Source organism: Buteo buteo, chromosome 12 (genome assembly GCF_964188355.1).
Source record: "Buteo buteo chromosome 12, bButBut1.hap1.1, whole genome shotgun sequence".
Lineage (NCBI taxonomy): Eukaryota > Metazoa > Chordata > Aves > Accipitriformes > Accipitridae > Buteo > Buteo buteo.
Window position 1 is genome coordinate 16946942 of NC_134182.1, and position 9633 is coordinate 16956574.

At 38.6% G+C, this 9633-nt stretch overlaps 1 long non-coding RNA gene across 1 annotated transcript; it reads left to right on the plus strand.

Annotated features, from left to right (window-relative positions):
- The first annotated feature begins 3619 nt into the window (after positions 1-3619).
- On the plus strand, positions 3620-8665 carry LOC142037584 (uncharacterized). Its single transcript, XR_012652412.1, has 3 exons — positions 3620-3831; positions 5902-6031; positions 8624-8665. It is a non-coding gene; the product is annotated as an uncharacterized LOC142037584 (long non-coding RNA).
- The last annotated feature ends 968 nt before the right edge of the window (positions 8666-9633 follow it).

Genomic DNA, 9633 nt, shown 5'->3' on the forward strand with positions numbered 1-9633 from the left:
GGGTGGGGTTTTTTTGGTTCTTGAGTAAAGTGGAGTACCTCAGTCCACAGGACTTCTTTTCTCTCCATGGAGAATATTGTGACATGGAATTTTGCCCCCTGATTTTTCTCTGTAAAACATTTGTTGAAAATTTAAGCAACTAATTTGAAATTGGTGCAAATAAGTGAACTGTATTTTAACAAAGTATAATTACATCTACTTACAGATGGTATTCTGAATTTTGGAAAGCTAGTTCTGCTTTAAGGTTTAGCGCTTGGGATTAAAGACAGTACTGTATAAATTAAGAGATTTAAGAATTATACTGTAGGAAGTCATGCTATAATAAGCTTTAGATCAACAGTTCATATAGCATCATGGGATTCTCAGCCGCCCAAGAGAAAGAGTCCTAATATACTGTAACCTACAACTTTCCCCTTGAAAAGTCTTAGGTTTACGAAGCAATAAACCAGTCTGGACTAAGTTACTGAAGGTCTTTGAAGTACTGGAAGACCCATAAATAAGGTGAGTACTTTGGAAGGGGGGGCTCGTTTTGTGGTGTACATATACAACTATTTCATAGTCAAGTTGATTTGTAGCTGCCTGTAAGTCAGTTTCCTGGGAGCAATAAATCTTCATTCAAGCAAAACTAAAATGTCACCAGTATTTATTTCATACATTTTTTACCCCATCAGGAAAAAAACAGTCAGCATTCATGTAAACTGGTCTATGCCCAACTTACAGCTCTGTGCTAAAATTATGGTTCATAGTATGAAATTTTTATAAATCTAGATTGCAAACATTGAGTAACAGATGTACCATTGCATGGCCAAAAAAGAGTGGTAACTGTCACTGGAGAAATAAAACTGAGTTATTGTTTCCACTTTCAAAAGAACAGCAACAAGTCTAAAAAACTATATGTGATCTTTGTCCTTTTTTCCCCTCAGACACCTGCACTCATCTAATGTTTCACTGAGCCCTGAAAAATAAATGCATAGCTTCAGTCTCCTAATCCATGTGGCTCCAGAGACCACTGTTACATGAGAACTTAAACTGATGATGCTGAGCGTCCTAGGGGCAGCTTAATCTTTTTTAATTCAAATCAACTGAGTCCCATGTGGCGCTAGGATGATACTCTATATGCTGCAATCAGACTGACCTAGACTTCTTGTGCTCTAAATGATTAATGAAACTGCCTCCTAGTTTGTTTCTATGGTGATCTGAAACTTGACACGATGTAGGAATCTGCCATTCACGCTGAATGAATCGAGGAGGAGGTAGCCCAGGAACAAAACTCCATCAGTTGTACAGAGAAGGCTGAATTTTAAGTAATTAGTCTCCTTGTACTTGGGTTGTTGACTCTTGAAAATAAGAGTGAGATAAAATATCCTAGTTAATATAGCTTTAATTGGGTAGTTTACTAGTCAATTGTTTCAATATTAGCAAAATACATTACTCTGAAAACAGCTTTCTATGTTTTCTTTTCATGGGCAAATGTGGGATAATGCCATAGCAGTAGTTACAGAGGGTTTGCAGCTCTGTATAAAGGAGTTAATTCAACTGTGAAAGCTCTGCAATGCCTTTAAATACTGTAAATAATGCTCTAAGAAAAAAAAACCCACACCTTGGGGAAAAAAAATCTATGTTCAGGTTTTATTGAGTCCATGAAGAAGACTTTAGGATTCTTGTATCTTTGCATTTTGATAGTGTCATTTCAAATAAGGAGTGATTTAATTCACTACAGTGTTTTGAGGCTTTCAAAGCCAATAAATGCCTTTTAATTCTATTTCCAGAGGGAGCACGTTACCAAACTTCTAAATATTTTAGACAGTCCCTGAACCACTGATGAGTATCTGCAGTCATGCTTAGGTCTATCTATAGCGCTAAGGTAAAAAACACTTGAGAGCGCATCAGTAAATTAGCTTAGCTACCTCACCAGCCACAACACCATGAAGCCCAGCTCAAACCAGCTGCCTGAATTTTTACTCAGTGTCTAGATCCAGTGTTGCAGCTGATGCTGGATGCCAAGAGACCGTTGCTAAACTGTAGGCAGTGCGGGCTTTAGCTAGTTACTAGAGTTGACTTGGCTGTGCTACTGCTGTAGCTAGACTGCCTTTAGACTAAGCCTCATCTTTGCTCCTTCCTGTTCCCAGGCAAACATGTTTGAGCCCTTGTAGTGTCAAACCTCAATGACCATCTAAAGATGGTAAAAGCAAGTATACACCAGGGTTTTCTGAAGACGGTGAAAGCAGTGGAGCCCTATAAGTTTTAGGATAGTTTGCTGGTGCTCTTTCTGCCTCCATCACTTAACATTGTCTATATGGGCTCCCTTCCAAACTCCTGACCACTGAGCACACCATGGTTTTTTGTCCTTTCACCAAAGCCTGTCTCTCCACCAGCACATGGAGAGATGCTGCTGCTTTTTTTCTTTCCAAGTCTGTCTAAAGGGAACAGTATTGTGCCGCGTATTTGCCTCTGGTGAGGCTATCCTCATACTGCACTCTCTGTATCTCTCAACAGCTTTTCAGGAGGGCACAGCACACCCGAATCATCTCATCACTTCATCTGGAATCAATCACTGCAGGTCCACCGATGTCAAGAAAACTATGCTCATTTGCATCAGCACGTGACCTGGTCCTATCTCTTTGTGATCTTCAGATCAACAGTGCTCCCATTGGGATTTACGAAATCAGAGGAGTCTAAACCCACTTTCTAATGTATTTAACCAGTGTCTGCCATTTTTCTTTCCTATCATAAACCACATTGTGGCTACTGACCTAAATTCATAACAACTCAAATTCTTTTGATACAGAACTGGGGCATTTTTCTTAATATTGCACCCTGCATTCAGAGAGTTTTAAGAATCCAGACTTAGCAGATAGTATAACTGATATTATATTGCCTAGTAAATCAGTGAACTTTGCAGGTGTAAAATACCTCATGTCCAGGATTTTGAAAGGAATCTGAAGTACTTAGTATTTTGAATGTGACTCGATAGACATTGTCCCCTGTATTTCTTCAACTCTGTTTGAAAATCCTAGTTTATGTTATTGCCAAATGAAGATATTATGGCACAATGGTTTGCATTTTTCCCAAGCCTTGCTCCCTGGGATCACACAATAGCGTAAGTACTTCAACTTTCATTTTATAAGAAAAGGCAGAGAGAAACGGAAATCCTTTAGGATTTCCTAAACAACAAAATCTAATATGCTGTACTCAGATTCCATTTTTAAGGCAATCCCTTATTTGAGGGAAGAGTTTGAACTAGTTTTGAATACCTTTGATTAGCAATACCAACTCTATAAGTATGTCTCACTAAGGTTCTTAGAAGAATTATTGGAAAATTAAATAATTTTCCTTGGAAAAAAAAAAAGGTTTTGTGTATTTCTGCATAAGAACCAGGGAGAAAAGGAGTTCAAACAGAATAAAAATGTCTCACTGGCTATACAGCTCTCCTTGGAGGTGTGTGAGACCATGTTCCTGTGATGCCTGTTTGGGAGAAGGCTCCCTTTCTGGGTTTCCACATCCTAGGCCTGTAGGTTCAGTTTATTTTGTTGGAGCTGATTAACTTTTATAGAAATAATTATTTATCAGACCAGTGGGAGAGGGACAATAACAGCCTTCTTTTCAGGGCACTCACCTGGCATGCAGGAGACCCAAGTTCAAGTCATTACTTCAAACCATAAGGGCCAAATTTCTGCAATCCACATCTGCAGATCAGCCATTTTCAGGTGAAGGTACAGTGACCAGAGTGACCACAGCCCCTCTTTCTTTTGTGGATAAAGCCACCCAGGCAGGAGGTGAGAAGCTGGGCAACATGGAGACCAATTATTTCAGCTCATCTCATTTTTGGAGGTGAGCCCGCATGACAGATGTTAGCATCCCTCTACAACCACCACCTCCAGGGAAGCAGCACCCTTCCTGGGAGGGTCAACAAAGCACAATCCTAATTTCTATGTGTATACGTCCTTTTCAAGCAATGAAATTAAACATGAGCCTTTAGGGCAAAAATGAAAAACATGTTTATATGGGTGAGTGGCAGTCACCTTGCCAAGGATCCTGCCAGGGCAGCCAGGTGGATTTCATGCCACCCGTCAAAAGCCACACAGACACAAACTTTTCATTCTCTGAACTTGAGAGCCAGGCTCATTTTGGAAGAAAACTGTGCATTGATCAATGTATCTGTGGGACTATTCTTCTTACATGTGACGCATTCTCAGGAAGCAAAGCCTTCCAGCCTCTCAGGCAGGAGGATGCTCTCTCTCCTGAGGAATGCTTCACAACATGGTGAAAGCCATGAGCTCCTGGCTACCATTTAAAGACTTTTCTAGGAGACTTATAGCAGACTTATGTACCTGTGGTTGAAGAAATCATGTTGTGTGACCCACTTAGGAACAGAAAAAATACCTGTTTCCAGTTCAGGGAGAGAGTGCCAGAATGCAGGCATGAAGAATGAGGTCCAAACAGAGCTATAGTGATGATGCCGATGACCCCAAGAGTCTTCATGAGAGAGAACTCTCTTGAGACATCTCTTAAATAACCAGTATTACCACAGTCCTTGCATTTGTGGTTTTTGCATTGGCACAGTTCATGGCCTTGATTAGGGTTCTGGGACACTAATGGAACAAAAGTAGAAATAAATATTTTTTTAATGATTATTGTCACAATGGCTCCAGTAATATTTGTCTTCGGACAAGGACTGTTTCTAGTGCTTCTTCCTACATCTTCTGGAGACTACGTATGCGGAAAGGAAGGGTGAATCTTCAGTTTTGGAAGAGAGACATGACAAGTGATGAGACATCAGTTTGAAATCACTTGCAGCTGGGATATACTTAAAATACAGTAAATCTTCCAAGAAACCAGTAATCATATATGATTACAGAAGCTGGCAGTCTGGTTAGGAAGAGGCATTTGCATACCTCTTTTCTGTGCAGTGCCCAGCACCCTGGTTGCAGCTTCTACCTGTTTCCATTGGCAGCTGAGGGTCAGCCCATGCTAGCACATGGACTTACAGTATGTGGCTTTGACTAGTTATTTGAATATGAATCAACAATGCAACACTGTGGCAAAACAAGGCAAATGTTCTGCATTGAGTCACATTATTAAGAATGTCATGCGTAAAAGAAATGAGGTAATTATTCTGCTCTACTTCACTTGATAAGCCTCAGTTGGAGCACTGCATGCTGTTGTGAACACCACATTAAAAAAAGAAATACATACTAATTGGAGAACTCAGAAAAGAACAACAAAAATGAGAAATTATTTGGAAAATAACCCTTATGTGTATGATTGTTCATAAACACATGAAGTGTTATTAAAAAAGGAGCAATTATTCTTATTATCTTAATTCTATACTAATATAGTGATTGAGTACAGAAGAAATTGAAGTGGGCAATGCCAGGGGCAACATAGGTTACAGGCTGAAGTGCAATATAGAAACAATACTTTCAGAGCAAGAGGCCAGAGAACTTGTGGAGACGGTCCAGTCTAGCCTGGACAGTAAAACTGGCTGGAGGATAATTGATTTCATTCCCCAAATGTTTCTGAGGTTTCCAAATTTAACTTCATGTCAAATCAGAAAATGTCTAAATTCTCTGTAAAGGAAAATGCTAAGAAAGTGGCACATTAACTAATTTTTTTCAGTTTGACATAATGTATTTAAAATGTAATTATTTTCTACTTCATGCTATAATTAAAATGAAAAGTGATTTGGAAAGAAAAAGTCAAAGCACTTTATCCTAAAGGTGACAAAATGGAATATATCAACAATATCCTCAAACTTGAAAAGAAGATTTAAAAATTAATCAAAAGCATGATATTGTAAAATAATTTTAACTTCCAGTAGAACTTTATTTTTAAATAAAGTGTATGATTTATTTTATTTTATTTTATTTTATTTTATTTTATTTTATTTTATTTTTTCAGCAAACTTTGTGATGCACATGTTCAGCAGGGAAGATATAGGAAAGGTGCCTCCCATTTTGAGACTTGTAAAGTTATAGTACAGCAAGGGAAACAAAGGAAGGTCTCCGAGGGCTGCTTTTGAAATTAGAAGGTACTTTTGGAGAAGGTACTGTTTACCTCTTTCAGTTTTTAACAATTTCTAGTGCATGTAAAATACCTGAGAAAGCATGCGGATTTAAAATTTGTGTGGTGCTATTGATCAAACAAGAGTAATTTTACATATGACAGTGTTAGTTTTCAGTAGTAAAACTTCCTCATTTAAAATCTCATTATGTCTTTTTACATTTGTGTAGAAAAAACTCCTGATTTTTAGAAATATCCACTCTAAGCTACTAGAACAAACAATGAGAGGGACAATATAGCTGTATAATACATATACTGGGTGTTGCTTTTTGGCCCTCACATTTATGCTGCCTCTTCTTGTTTTCAGATTGCTGCATTAGCAAATTGTCCATTGGTTCTCCAAGCGTGGCACTCAGATTTTGCAGCCCTGAGGATATCAGTAACACAAAGATTGCCCCTTGCAAGCTGCAATGACCTGCACCCTACAGCTCTATCTATCACATAAAAATGTACTGCTTCACGATTGTCACTTTTCACAGCTCCATCTCAATATCTCTTTTCAGGTTTCCTGCTGACTGACAATGTCAGTTACAACATTTCACACAATTTTTCTTCTCTATGTGTGAAATTACATATCCAAGCACTGTGAAAAGAGAAGCAGCAGGTTCCCAGTGCTGTTTCTCTGTGAAGAAGGAGAGTTAACTACCACCTAGGAAAGCAGGATAGGGCAACTGCTCCAGAAAAAAAAATAAAATTCTATGAATATTTGTTCACATTTTTAAACACATCTGCTATGATTCTCTTCAAATCATTTGTTCTCAGACAAGAAAGCTCAAGAAACTACTTATGATGTTAAGCAAATTTTAAAAGATATTACCAGAGATTAATTCCTGAATTCTTAATTTTAAGCATTTTTACCAGAAAGATGATTTTAAGAATCATGCTTATCCAGTCAATTTCAAATTTTGATTACTGTTTACTGACAACCTGCAGACTAAAAATTATTTACCTGATAATTTCACAGGAGTACTTAAGAAAGTATGGCAGGTTTATAAACAACTCACAAAACAAAAAGGAGGAGAAATGTATTTGCAGACAACTATTTTCTTATTTCTTCTGCTCAGCAAGAGTAAAGTGGGGTACATGTTACAGCCTCAGTTCCATGGCTTTTTGTTCTAAATATCACTGACTTAGGAAAAAGACAATAATTTATTCATCAAAATACAACCAACCCATTTTCAGTAAATTCAGTGAACACCTTGCATGGTTATTTCTCCTGATGTGAGAGAGAGGTCAGATGAGTGCACTGAGCACAGTGAAGGTACATGGAATCCCTTGTCATGTCCTACACCTCCCTGTTTTCTTTTTTTTTCTTTGCTTTCAAACAGGAAAGTGATCAGGGAAACCAGGAGTCAACTGGTGCTGCTCTGAAGAGGCAAAAGTGGAGTCCGTGAGGTTACGCCCTTTGTGCCAAAGCACCAGCACAGCTCACAGCAATGGAGCTATGTAGGCATATGTAGGTTGAGACATGCAGTCCATGCATACGTTGTCTCTCATACTTCCCCTTTACACCCCCCCCCTCCCCGACCAAACCAACAAAGAAAAGGAAAATCAACATAGGGAAATCCAATTTACAGTTAAGCAGAGAGGTAAAGCAAGGAGTCACTCAAAAAACTTCCTTTCTGCTTGTAAAGTAACAACTGAATGCCCACTCATGAGGCCATTCTCAGGGCGTCTACCTCAAATGCTTACACAGAAATAGTAGTGGCAAGAAGGCATTTTGTATATTCTTTTTCTCCTGTTAAGGTAACTGAGCAATCGGGAAACAAGGACAAGAGGCAGCTTCTTACTGACGGCAAGCACTTGTTCTGGGGCTGTTTGTCTGAATATCTGAAGAAAGAGAACATTTGCCCACAAAGGAGTACAGTGGAAAGGGGAATGCCTGTGCCCTGCTGAAACCCCATCCATGCTGTATCAAGCAAGTGAGGCCATTGAGAAAAGCTATTGCCACATGGTGAAATTTTTCCTCATACCTTGAATAATTTTACAATAATTAATTCCTGTTAAGGCACATTTGATTTTGTAAGTATTTTAAAATTGTATTTCTTGCTAGTGTTTGTTCTTTTCTTGGCCCATTTCCTTAGCATTCCCTGTCTGGTTATCACAACTGGTCACTAAAACAATGTTTACATGGCTAAGTTATGCTTCAGGCAGTTTTTAATTATGAAAAATTGGATATGTAACTTATAGCTTCCCCAAGCTACTCTTTGCGTATGTTACCAGGACTTACGCACCAGATCAAAATAGGTCTTGCTGTCCTTGGAAGTGATCTGCAAGCTATATTTTTACATGGATAAACTGTTCCTGTACAGTTTCTCCAGTTCATGAACATGATCAGTCTCTCCTTTAATATTAGATGCAAATGATGATGATTCTATCAGATCACCAGCAAAGGTATTGTGGTTATGGATTTAACATATCATGAGCTTTGTAATGGTTTATGTTCATGTCCTAGAAAGTGGTCAAGAGGGGTTTTATTTTAATTAGGTATTTTTTACATGCTAACAAGCACACTCAGTGGAGGTTTCATATCATACTGTGGGTTTTTTTTTCCCTGCAGGCAACTGAGGAGTAAAGCAGAACTGCAGGATGATGGCTCCCCTTCCTGAATGTACATATGGTGTAAGTTACTGCCCGATGACCTTAAGTGTTGTAATGCCACAGGCAGCACTTGAATATCTCTAAAAACAAAGAGATATTTTAAACTCCAAGAGCCCATTCAGGTTACAGACCACCTGGCACACCGTGGTGGTAGATTTTCATGATAGGTCCCAAGATTTGGACTTTCAAATCCCATTTAGCCAGGGCTTGTATCTAAAATTCAGTCCAAGAAGGAAAGGTGTATGTCAGTCCTATTTTCTGGCACATTCTGGTCACTGACTTATTTTTCTTTCATCCATTGAAAATGATGAGACAACTGTAAATTTTAATTTTGTATCTATTCACCTTTACACATGACTGTCCAGCATTGAAGGGCCATTCTGTATAACTACTGATATTTCATCTTTTAAATGTGAGCTTTTGCTTGCAGACTACCTTGCTTCTGTGCTGTGTAGGATCAAACTACTTGGCAGGGCAGCAAATTTGATTTGCATTAGGAAGGGATATTAGGCATATAGGATTTCACAGTTCATTTTATATCCTAATCATCAGAAGCCTTTATTTGGGGTCTGAACCAGAGAGATTTGCTGCTCCCAAAATCAGCGTATCCAATATCAAAATATTTCAAAAAGTTCATTTTATTTCATCTCTCCAAAGTCAGTTAATGAAAGGTGCAGTTCTAGAGAACAGCCTTTGGTCACAAAACTCTCTGAGCCCTCTTTAGTTTCATTAGGAGTGAATTAATGTAATGTTAGATGCTGACATTTAAGGGTCACTGCACTCCTATACATTGCAATAGAATGGATACCCATTAAAAATATTATAAGACTAATCCTGCAAAGGGTGAATCAGAAGCTGAAGATGCCTAGCTCTCCTTAGGGGCTACAGATTTCTACATAGATCTCCAATGACCCAGCTCCTGCTCTTCTGATGCTCAGGCTCTCCGTGCCATTGTGACTGCTCCTTGTT